Genomic DNA, 13,029 nt, shown 5'->3' with positions numbered 1-13,029 from the left:
CTGCGGATGCGCCAGGTAAACAAACCGGCTCGGCCCACCAGGGTGCTTATCCTGGCGGGCTGCGTGCCAAAGGTTGCTGATCCCTGTGCTACCCAATGTCAGAAAGGGTTTCAGAATCTAGTTCTAAATGAGGAAAGCCCTGTTTACTTATGGATTTAAGAAAGGTCATGCAGGTAGGATGACCAGATAGTAAGTGTGAAAAATCGGAACAGGGGGTGCGGGGTAATAGGAGCCCATATTAAAAGAAGGATCAAATATCAGGACTGTCCCTATAAAATCAGGCCATCTGGTCACCCTATATGCAGGGTCTGACCAATGGTCCATATAGCCCAGGGTCCCATCTCTGATAATGGCAAGTGCCAGACACTTCAGAGGGAATTAACAGAACAGGGCAATTTTCAGTGATCCATCCCCTGTGGCCCAGTCCCAGCTGCTGGTAGTTGGAGGTTTAGGGACACCTGAAGTATGGAGTTGCAGCCCTAACCATCTTTGCTAATAGCCATTGACGGACCTATCCTCCATGAATCTAATTCTTTTTTGAACCCAGTTATAATTTTAGCCTTCACAACATCCCTGGGCAGTGAGTTCCACAGGTTGACCATGCATTGCATGAAGAAGTACTTCCTTATGTTTGTTTTAAACCTGCTGCCTCTTAATTTCATTGGGTAATCCCCGGTTCTTTTGTTATGTGAAGGATTATGTGAAGGATTTAGAGTCTTCTAGTTTAAGAACTCATGTCCACATGGCAATTCCATTGCTTTACATGAACTGGAAGAATTACAGAAGAACCTAAATGTAAGAATAATGTGTGGTTATTATCCCTCAATAGCTTTCATTGGAAATGGAAAACATAGTAGTAGCATTTTGACCATTGAACAGAAATCAGCAGAAGTATAGAGCAAACAAACAAACAAAATCTTGAGAAGCAACGGAAAACAAAACACAAAAGAAATAAGGGGAGGAAATACAAAATACTACATGTAGTAGAAATAAAAGAAAAAGGAATGAAAAGGAAGAGAAAGTGTGTCATGAAAAAAAGATTAAAGTGAAAAGCCAATACAAAATAGACAAAGAGGTAAAAAGAAAAGTGAAGGATGGGAAATCATTAAGTCAAAGAAAAACATATATTACATATACTAGGTAATAAATCAACCAATAGAGTTTGGTGAGTGGACCAGGTGGAGATCATTTTAGCAATGCTGCCTCTGGATAAAACAATGTAATAATAACCTGTTTGGGTGAAGAAGCAAAAGCAGAGTGTAAATTGAATCTGATCTTCATGAAATTCTGCACATACTTACGGCTGGATGCAAATGGGGAAGTAGAGCTGGTCAAATTTCACCCTATTGAGTGTTTGTGAACTGTCCACTTTGGCTAGTCATTATTCATGGTACTATATGTGACTGTTCCCCTGAGACATTTGGGATTCCTTCTTTTCCCTGACTGGATGACTAAACCTTTTTAAATAGGCAAATAAGGAGTAACAAATAGTGAATAATGAACACATATACAAAATAATACAATAATTTTCTAATAATTAAGAGGACAATAGCAATGAATCTGCCGATTGTGACAGACAAATGGGCTGCCAGGCCTGAATGAATGTATGCGTGTCTATTTTATGGGGACTAGGTTCCCAAAACAGCATCCTATAAAATATACCAGAAGTGAAAAAAAGAGGAGTTTGTGGGAGCAATGGTATCTCTGCAGAATTCAAAAACTGGGAAATAAATGCCACATGGTGCAGCTTGATCTTTTCATATTGTTGTGTCTGTTCCCATAGATGATTTTGACTATAAACCACATCTTTAAGGCTTCCTGATGGGAATTTCCCAAGTTCCACTTCCACAAATAGTCTTTCCATCTGTAAAAAAACACATTACAAATAAAATAAAACACATCAGTTCTGCAGCCGTGCACTAAATAACAGACTAAATGGCTTTAATTTAAGTGACAAATTGGTACAATAATGCAATGTACACCCTCAGAGACTGCCTCTACCAACTGCTGACCCCTCAGAAAGGACAAGTTATAATAACTTTTTTCTTTGAAAATCTCTCAAAACTTACATTGAACTTCGTTTTCCTTTTTTCTTTGCCATTAGCTTGTTGGTATTGTGACTATAGGCCTGATATCACACCATGGATATCAATGAGGTTTGGCCATTACATTCACTGGATGCAGGATCAAGCTCTGCATCTTTGGTCACCTATGGCTCATAAAGATTAAATATTCTCAAATGGGAATAGCAAACATGATTTCTGGTATTTAATGCACCCATCATGCCAGCTACCACCTCAATTTGTATTTTCCTTGTGGACATATACCGTCTTTCAGTTGTCCTGGTTTTTTGTTTGTTTTTTAATTAGTGAGTGGAAAGTAGAATAAGGAGTAGTTTTAAGAAAATGAAATGCCTGAATCTTTCATGCAAATGACAGCTGACTTTAGTGAGACAGTCATCTCAAGAAAATTGGGCTGAGTAGATTGAAACTCCCTTTGTGAAATCTTTAGCAAGCTGCTCTTCGCCTTTGCCCAAGCTAGCCCATGCATACTGTACTTGAAGAATACTATATGAAAAATTTCAGTGGAATTCCAATTCTAATTATTAAATGACACATTATTAAAATGACTGATGTTTCCCTGCCAAAAGATTTTTTAATGTCTTGTCCCTAATTTTAAAGGTGTTGCTACTATTTTTTTCCAGGGAGTGAAATTTAGACTGTAATTGTGAATGTAGTGATTTAAAAGCATTCATAGTATTAATTCACATTCCTCCAGATTTCAGAGTAGCAGCCGTGTTAGTCTGTATCCGCAAAAAGAAGAACAGGAGTACTTGTGGCACCTTAGAGACTAACAAATTTATTAGAGCATAAGCTTTCGTGGACTACATCCGAAGAAGTGGGCTGTAGTCCACGAAAGCTTATGCTCTAATAAATTTGTTAGTCTCTAAGGTGCCACAAGTACTTCCATTCCTCCAGATGAAACTTAATTGCATTAGATCCTAGACCTATTTCTGAATGATTTCTGAATGAGAAAAGTTCTGAAATGACATTCTTGGTTTCCTTCCCTTTGTGGACCTGAGCTTAGTGGACATACATGGTCAGAGAGAGAGCAGAGCCAGAAATAAGTTGGCCTATGCAGTATTTCTTCTGGCATATCTATGGGAAAATATCTTTCAGAGTTGAATTCTGACCTTGCCAGCATTAATCCTCATGGAATCCTGATGTTCACCTTCCAACCTACCTTGTGACCAGAGGGTTGTGATCCTGGTGTGTAGACGGACACACTCCTGAAGGATTTGGGTTGTTGTGGAACTTTGGTATGATCGTTGAAAGTTTGAGTCAGTGTGTGCATGATGCCCCAGCCATCCCCAGAAATCCATGAGCATTCTTCAATGACCTTGGAACATCCACAGGGTCACCCCTTCCAAATAGCACCCCTGCAAAGGATAATGTGGCAGAGTTTTCTGGTTAACTTTGACCATCTGGGGTGGCATTTGCATAGGAGGACATGGTCTGACCTATTAACTCTCAAAGAACTTTTAAGGGTAAATCCCAATGAATTGTGCTTCAAAATATAATACAGACTAATGGGAGCTCAAATGAGACCACTCACCCTGTAATCTAAATTGGAGATTCAACTCAGGTCCAGAGAGGTGAAATGCACCAGCACACTGCATAAGCACAATCTTACAAGATGTAAGCACATGTTCTTTGCAGACTTTCAGAAGCTGTACTCCTTGCATATAATATGTTCCACATCGAGGGTTGTTTTTTTGTTTTTGTTTTTTAATTTTCTCTCCCCTATCTGCTTTTGACTTTGAACCAGGAGAAAATTCTTCCAACTAAAAGGTAAGAAAAATTGCTTAAGGCTACCTTTCTTTTTTAAAAAAATAACCTTTTTTTTTTTTTACAGCTTTATTAGGTGTCTTCCTTGTGAACTGTGTGTACGTGCCCACTTTCATAGTATAACATCTTTATTCTGGCTAAACAACTAGTTTTGATGGAGAAAAAAATACGGATTAATCTACCTTTAATGTCAGCACTAGAAAAAAAAAGTGGTGAGTAAAGATCACTACATTTAATATGTTTTCCCTTTGGTGTCAATTATTTCAAATCCAGGTTTCAGTTATTTCTATAAAAGTGTGGTAGTTATTTAGACCCTGAATACCCTTAAAGAGATCAAAGCCTTCTTGAAGGTTGATGCATGCTACAGAAACACATTCTTTTATTTTCCTTTATCCTCCCCAGCTCCTTAAAGTATAAGTCAGAGCCCACTATTGGTATAAAAAGTAAAACTTTTTTTCCCCTCCAACCACTTGGACTTTGCATTAGAGCTAAACCTTTGCAAGATAAAATAAGCTACCTAAAAGTAAGGAGGCTATGTACCTAAATATCTCCTATTTATAGACAAGCAATCTAAACCTCGTGATATACTGAAATGACATTTGGGTTGCCAGCTGGGATAAAAGCAGTTGTTTAAGTTCTAGGCTCCATTAGAGTTCTGACCTTGAGTTCTGTGTTCCCAAAATGTTACGAGCTGTTAAAGATTTTGTTTTCCCTTTTACAAAAATTAGTTGTATCACAGAGCACAACAAAACAGTAATTGTCCAAACTGTTGCATACTGTCAACAAATATTATTATTATTCACTAACCTTTTTAGTAGAGCTGGGGTAGCAACTGGGGAAACAATCTGTGCCAGCCTAATGCCTAGTGCAAAATGTGCAAAATGTGCATCCTCTGTGCACACTAAAAAGCCCTAGGAAAAACTGTGCTTGCCAGAGACATACGGTAATTGTCTCAGTGCTGTTCCCAGGGCAATAGCATAAATACCATGATCTAGCCTTGAATGTTTACTGTTACACCTAGGTGATATCAGTGGCTCAGGAGATATCAATGGCTCTCCTCAATGCAAATGGATTTTTCTCTTTTTCATTTTAAATTGCTTTTCAGTTAGCTCTATATAATAAATCATAGGGAGAATGAATTAGGTAGGAGTTAAACCAGTTGAACACAGACATATTTATGTAGCATAATGTGGACAAAAGGCTGACTCCAAAAAACCTTTGGGTTTATATTTGACATATCTCTTCTGCTGCCACTACCCATGCTACCACAGCTACACTGCTGTTTATACTCACTTGAGCTCCATGAGTAGGGTGACCAGACATCCTGTTTTTAAAGGGACAGTCCCGTATTTAAGCCTGCAGGGAGCGTGGGCCTGCTTCACCCCCTAGGCACCCTTCCCTATTCAGCCATCTCTCTGGCTGGGTTCGCTGAAGACCCTGCATTCAGGTTCCTTCCTGCACAATGCATCCTTTGGGCTTAACCCCTTCCTGCCCAATCTGTAGCTGGGGGACAGGAAGCGGCTGGGTTATGTGGGTGGCCAGCAGCAGCCTGGAGGTGTTAGCTGCCTTTCAACACTGTGCAGACAAGAAGGGACAAGCTGCTTCCAGCCACAGGGGAGCAGGGGTTAGGGGGGAAGAGATGAGCTCTTTAAAGACATGGGCCAGGTTATTCCCCCTGCCCCGCCCCCCCGTGGCTGGAAGCAGCTCCCGACCCTTCCCTCCCATACAGGGCCGAAAAGCTGCTACTGGCCACATTCTGGTGTGAACCCTGGTAGAAATCTGGGGGGGGGGGCATATGATACTGCGTGCCCCGCTACGTGTTGCCTCAGGGACACACGGCGCCAGGTACCAGGAGAGGCAGGTCCGTCCTGGGGGTGCCGCCAGGCATGGAGGGCAGGGAGGATTGGGTCAGGCAGTCACACACACCCTGCTGTGAGAGAGGTCTACAGGAGTGTGAATGTGTCACCTCTCCCCGTTTGTGTATGTGGGGAGTGGGGGGTGGTGTCACCCCTTCCCATGTGAACCCTAAAGCCTTAAAGATAAGGTAAATAAAAAGAATCCACCTACACAGTATTTCTTTTTAACAGAGGCTCAGTCAACTTGATGTTAATTTGAACATTTGTACTGCATAGTTCTGATTGATTGCGGTTTAACTCGCTTGAATACCAATAATTTTATCAGGTGACCCATATTCAGCGTAGGGAAATATGGTCACTCTATCCATGAGAGTAGTGCAAGAATGTGTACACAAGCAGGGGAATCATCACACACCTAGCTCATAGTATAGACATAGCCGTAGAAACTTTTTGAAAAAGTCTATACACAGGAAAGCTCTTAAATATCTCTAGAGTGGCACACAGTGTCAGGAGATGAATGCCAGTGAAAAACATGGCCAAAGAGAGAGAGAGAGAGAGAAAGCCCATGTGATTATTAGGGACTTAGGAGATGTGGATCTTTTTTGTATGACCACATCACTATATATATTTTTTTCTGATTGTTTCCATTGTGTCAATATTGAGGAGAGTTCATTTAAACCTGACCCTGCTAAGCATCTCCTGTGAGATCTCAATGAGAGGTGCTGAGCACCCTCCATAACCACTAAAGAAAATGGAGGTTGCATTTCTAAATCACCTAGGTGCTGTTGACAATCTCACCCAATGGGAACTGAGGACACTCAGGAGTCACTCAGCACTGCAGCATTAGTTATTTAACCAGTTTGTGTAGGGGAGTCACTGATTTCCATCTCCTCAATATGCCTCTTTTAGCTACCAATGTAGATAGAGATATTCATTTCTTAACATTGTTTGGAAATATTAATTTATCCACTATTCCTAACACACAAGCTAAGTGATGGTTGCATGCAAATGCCTAGCACTGAGGTAAGAGCGCTAAATAGGCTGTTTCAATCATTGCACAGCTTATGGCGGTAGTGAAAAATATGTGACAAATTGGTCTGCTGCTGTCTCCATCTCCAGCATTTTCTGTGATTAGCTAAACCAGCTTTAAATAAGCACTTTGGTGTCCAGGATACTCTGCTTAATTTCTTATTTCGAAAAAAAAAATGCCCTTCGGATATAAAGAACTTAGGGTATTTTTACCATTTTGCTATATGGTTTCACAGGCATCAGCAAAGACAGGTAGGATCATTTCTTTTGCCATTTATTTTAGGGTCCAAATTAAGTAGAGAATATAGAAAGTTCTGCCATTTGTAAGTGTTTCTGACAAAATGATTTTTGTTGTTATATTTTTGATATTTGTCTGTCTGGTTTTATATATATATATATATATATATATATATATATATATAGTGTCTGTCAATGTGGAATCTTAGGACCATATTTTAGGATCACTAATCTGTTTTTCTATTTGTCAGGAGTCACGGTGCATATCTGCTTGGAGACTGCAAGCACTAGTAAACATTGGAAGTAAACATGTTGCTGCTGCGGAGAGCAGTAAGCAGGCCAGACCAACATCTGTCATGCTCTGACAGAATGTATTGTTACCCCCTTTTGATCTGAATGGTTAGCCAAATGTGGGGTATTGCGGGTTGTTCCAGTTAAGAGGACAAATTGATGATAGAGGCTGGTATTTCTTTGATGCAGTCTTGTTTATTTACAAAGAATATACAAAGTCCTCTTTCCTTGAAAACAGGAGGAACTAATCAGCCAGAGAGAGAGTTTCTCTGTTTACAGCCCCAAGCCTCTTTAGTCAGACCCAGAAGCCCGCTTTCTTGGCTTCTTTCTTGATTTATACACCATGCTTGTCTAGGATGAGTCTCTCTCTCTCTCTCTCTCTCACACACACACACACACACACACACACACACACACACTGGTTAAACAATACACATGCACACTGGTTAAATAATACCCAGTGAAACCCTCTGTCTAGATGGTTCAAATTTCTGGGCAGCCTTGTATTTGCCTTAGTGCCCAAATCACTTAGTGGTACCTGATTTGTGTGTTTTCAAAGAAATTAAAATCTATAAATAAATCCATACAAGAACAATGACATTCACATAAAATAAAATATAGCCAATTAGCCGTGGCATACTTTTGATGTTTAGACATTTCATCAATTACACACACAGCATACACTAAAAGAAGCCTCACATTCCAATTTTATTATTTTTTTATTTTCTTAGCCCTTTTTTGTAGTATGTTCTCAGTAACATTTTCCTCTTCTAAATCTTTACTTGAAAAAGCAACTGAAAAAAATCAGTTGGAAGGATTTCCTCTCCACTGATCCTTCTACAGCATCCTGAATACTCTTAAGGCCTGGGCTACACTAGCGGGGTGGTTCGAACTAAGATACGCAACTTCAACTACGCTATTCGCGTAGCTGAAGTCGAAGTATCTTAGTTTGACTTACCTGGCCGTCCTCACGGAGGCGATTCGAGTGCCATGGCTCCCCTGTCGACGCCGCTTACTCCTCCTGCTGAGGTGGAGTACGGGCGTTGATTCACGGATCGATTTATCGCGTCCAGACAAGACATGATAAATCGATCCCCATTACATCGAACTCTATCCGCCGATCTGGCGGGTAGTATAGACATACCCTATGGCCAGTTTAGCACCACAAACATTCAGTCTGAGCAACATGCCCTTATTTTGGATATTATGGGAAGTGAGCTTCATTTAAACCTCTTGCGAAGCAGCACACAGCCAGGAGAAGAAGTATTTGGCGAATCTATAGTGTTAGGGGCTGTGGAGCCTTCTCCAATCATTATATTGAAGCATATGGTCCCTGAACATCTACCCAGTTCCCAACCTGACCTAGCAGTTACAGCCAACATTTGAACAACACATGGACAAAATGTGTACAGGGAGAGACCAAATAGATTTCCTAAGCCCATAAAATGTCTTGAAGGGTGGGATATCCTTCATAAACCATATAGATGGCAGCTTTTTTTCACTTTAGTTTCTTTTTAAAACAGTTCATGAATGAATTTAGCATTTAGGAATATTTTACTGTAATAGCATTCACTAACACCAAGAAGATAGACACTATACCACACAGCTCTTCGATGCACCTCAATACTATCATGCAACATCTATGTTGTTACAATCTTAGACTACCCTTGACCCGAGGTTGCCAATTTTGGTGGAAATTCCAACCCCACTGAAGTCAAGGGGAGTCTTGCCACTGCTTCAGTGCAGCCAGAATTGTATTGTTGTTTTTGTCATGTGCCAATGTGGTGACAAAGAGGAAACTATCAATTTTATCTTCACGGGTGATCTACAACAGGTTCTGATTTTGGATCTTGACTGCTGCACCCTCCTCCAAGTTGTCCTCCTGTTTAGACAGTTTTATAGGGAATTTAATACTCACGAACAGTGCCAAATTGATAGTCCTGGAGAATGAAGTCCTGTATAGATCCACAGAAGAGTTACATCAAGGACTGCACCAATACAGACTGCCCCCATGTGATCATGTGACTGACCTGAAGTGAATCCAAGTGCTTCACACAGACACAATTATCATATAAATTAGTCATTCCATTAGGGAGGCACGACTGGAAACATAGTCCTTCAACTCCCAAAACACTGGTCTCTCCGAACTGATCTCAAGGTGAGCTTGTTTAGCCTGTAGTAGCAGCACACCCCTTATTCTCTCTTTGAGCCAGCTGCTAGAGGTCAACATTGTATAAACACAAAGCCAGGACGTAAAACATCCTCAAAGAGGGTTCAGTGTTGATGATCATTCAATCTTTGGCATTTCTATTGAGACTGTCAATGTGGGTGCAGATGTAATGGGGTAATTTCTCCCTGTGCTACCCAAAGCAAGTTAAAATGAGGCTAGGAATTTGTTTCACATAGCCACCAAATAATTTTCAGATTTAGTATCTGGTGAGAGGCAGAGCAGACACTATACAAACCAGTGATCAAGGGATGAAAGGTCCCAAATACCATTATTACCAGTGACGGGGCCACCAGTCTCCCAGTTAGATTTTACAAATACTAATAATTTGGGACCTAGCCTTGCTGGCACTGAAGACAATGGAAAAACTCTTACTTACTTCAATGGGAGAAGCAGCAGGCCCATAAGCAAAATAGATTGTCCTTTCTTTTGTATTTTTGGTATCTAACTGCTGTATTTCTTTCTCCCGATGAAGAGTCAGTGAACTTTGCTCCCACATTAGAAACCTGGAAAAATACAGTAGCCTGGTAATTCATTTCTCAGTCCCCAGGCCATACTATCTGATCCTAAAGCAGCTTAAAATTGTTTGCCTGAGATGAGAGCCATGGTGGTAGTGATGATCCTTTCCTTTGAAAGCTTTTTGAGATAACAGTCAAGTTCGACTTCTGCTAAGCCTGTCAGTGAACTTTGGGTATAATCTCTTTAAAGCGAAAACTAATCTTACCAATCTTTGTTGTGTTCTCCTTCTGACAACAATATTTTACATTTTAAAAGCTTCTGGAGCCTATCAAGAAGGTTGTAATGAATTCTTAGTTCTTGTAAACTCTCCTCAAACTGCTGTACAGCACCACATACCCAAAGCACCCTTGGAATGTTTTCCCATTGCAAGTCTCCTCTGTGCCATCTTATCAAAATTACAATTTTAAAGTCCCCTGCTTGCTCAGCTTGTCCCTTGTGAAGTATTTCCTGATAAGTAGGGCATCCGGGCTGATTGCTGGCATTATGCCATTACCAACTCACTTAAAAACAAAGAAACAAAAAACAATGTTCAAAGTTATCTCTGACATCTACTTCTTTTGGTGTCTGGTCTTTGTCTTTTCAATTGTAAGCTCCTTGATACAGGGACTCTGGGGTAGGCTCGGGAGAAAAAGGGAGCTTGGTTGCTTGTCTCAAGCTAAGAATCGGACCCACCACTCTTTTTTCTTTTGGTTTAGACCTCATCTACTCTACACATTTTTGCTGGTAGAATAATGTTGGGTAGGGATGTGTGATTTTTTTACATTTCTATACCGGCAACAGCACTAATGTGGTCAAAGCTATGTCAACAGTAAAGTGGTTTTGCCAGCATAGCTTATTTTGTTCAGAGAACTGGTATAAGTTATACCAGCAAAAGCATTCTTTTTCTGGTATAACTGCACATACACTAGAAGGGTATGCTGGTATCGCTATACTGTCATACTTGTTCTAGTATAGACTAGGCCATAGACGAGACCAAAAATAGCATCAGATATACTGTAAAGACAACAAACATTGATAATAATATTCCCTTTTTGTTATGAGTGGTTAGACAATGCTCAGGGCCTTGAAGGATTGTTTCTGTTAAGAGGAGAAGTTAATTATTTGAATCAGGTATTTCATTGATGCAATCCCTTTTATTTACAAAGCATGTCCGCAAAGTCCTGTTTCTCTGAACACAGTAGGAAAAAAACAACAGCAAGCAGTTTCCTTGCTCACAAAATCCAAGTCTGCCCCGCCAATCAGTGCCCCAAGTAGCTCTTTTTCCTTGCTCCTGCTCAGGGCCACACTCAGGACTGCTTCTGTGCCTATCTGCTGGCTTCCTGTTGAACATGCACACAGTTTGCTAAACAGTCCCCAATCCAGCCCCTGTATTTGCAACCAGTCCCATGGAAGACCCTCAGACCACATGGCTTAGACCTCCCAGGCATTGGGGAAAAGGGCTCCTAACTTCTACTCCTGATTATGCCAGTGGCTTACTGCATGTCTTTGGGAAAGTCATTTACACTTTCTGTATCTCAGTTTACCCATCTCTGAAAGGGATATCCTCATAGCGACACCGTTATCTATCGCCATGTTGAGATTTAATTCATGATTGTAAAGCACTTTGCAATACACAGCTGAAAGATAGGGGTATGCCTCCCATAGGTGATATGGTATTGCGGATGGTTATTGGCCTTGGCTTCCTATTTATCTAGAATATCGTGCTTTAGTTGGAAGAGTGAATATATTTGGTTTAGAATTAAATCTGTTTTGTGTGGGTTTACAAAACCAATACTGCCAGGGTATTTTTAAACTTTGTGTGTGTGTGTGTGTGTGTGTGTGTGTGTGTGTGTGTGTCTGTCTGTCTGTCTGTCTGTCTTTTGGCCTAATTTTATACCAGTGTTCATGATCAACTGATGGGAAATGTATGAGTGTATTTGGGGACTCGAGTATAGACCATTTTTATTGCAAATAATGTAAATCACCAATAGCAAATTATTCCAGACGTGAAATCTTAGACATACTCTGCATATCCCAAGGGGTCCTCAGAAAACAAGTACATACAATATTAGTTACGAAATATCTCAGACACTGAGAAAATGCAGGAATTGTATCTCCTTTTTCAAAACTTTCTGGGAGAGAATCTCAGAACACTCCTTTAATTCTCATCCTTCTAGTTCCCCACAGTTTTTTTTAATTGATCTCATCTTGATGAAACAGAATTCAGCAGAGCCAGAGAAAACCAAAAGCAACATGCCTTTATACCCATAAAGAACACTCGAGCAAAAGTACACTACACGCAAACACACACATTCACTCATTCACTGTTAGCAGCACCCAGTGATGTGTTAAACTAGCCTTAATGGATTCCAAGCCAGCCTATGCAATAGTCTTTGATGCAGCTATTCATGACAGATAACGTTCATTTCACTAGGCTCAAATGATCTATGGAGAAATGGCATTTGTCTTGATCATGACACTTCATTATTTCTGTGTATGATACTAATTGCTTACAAATCTTATAAATATTTCCTCAGAGAGTGTTCAAACATTTATAGCCTGTTTAAGTCATAAAGAAGTTATGCTCTGAATACAAGGTTTTCTGCAGAGTTTACAAATAATATGACCTAAACTCTCCACCTCATTCTCATGCAGTAAGAAAAAAAGTAATTCCCTGATCTATACTGTAAGCGACATGATTTTAAAACTCCAGCTAAAGAATTAATTTATCTAAAACTATATCGTAGGTGCTCAGCTTCTTCCTATACATAACATACTGTAGAGCTGCATGAAAATATTTCACGGGATTTTTAATACAGAGCATTATTACCATGTCATCATGCTGTTCAGTTCATACAATTGTGCTTCTGTGCTGATTCTGCTGAACTTTCCTAAAGGATACACCCCAATGTGTAATGAGAAATGTCTATGTCTATTTAACCACTCTTTCAACAGGAAAAACATATTCCATTAAAATGACTATTTACCAAGTTTGTAATGGTCATTCGTATGTCTTTCCCCACAGGCTGAGTTTGATGATTAG

The 13,029-nt window shown here is 40.1% G+C and overlaps 1 long non-coding RNA gene across 1 annotated transcript; it reads right to left on the bottom strand.

The window, feature by feature from the left end:
* Positions 1 to 851: 851 nt before the first annotated feature.
* On the bottom strand, positions 852 to 4,764 carry LOC112059078 (uncharacterized). Its single transcript, XR_002888292.3, has 3 exons — positions 4,656 to 4,764; positions 3,244 to 3,439; positions 852 to 1,864 (listed from the first exon to the last, which is right to left on the bottom strand). It is a non-coding gene; the product is annotated as an uncharacterized LOC112059078 (long non-coding RNA).
* Positions 4,765 to 13,029: the final 8,265 nt, after the last annotated feature.

This window comes from Chrysemys picta, chromosome 3 (assembly GCF_011386835.1).
Source record: "Chrysemys picta bellii isolate R12L10 chromosome 3, ASM1138683v2, whole genome shotgun sequence".
NCBI classification, from domain to species: domain Eukaryota; kingdom Metazoa; phylum Chordata; order Testudines; family Emydidae; genus Chrysemys; species Chrysemys picta.
Note: the sequence above shows the minus strand (reverse complement) of the source record. Positions and strands in the feature narration are given on the sequence as shown.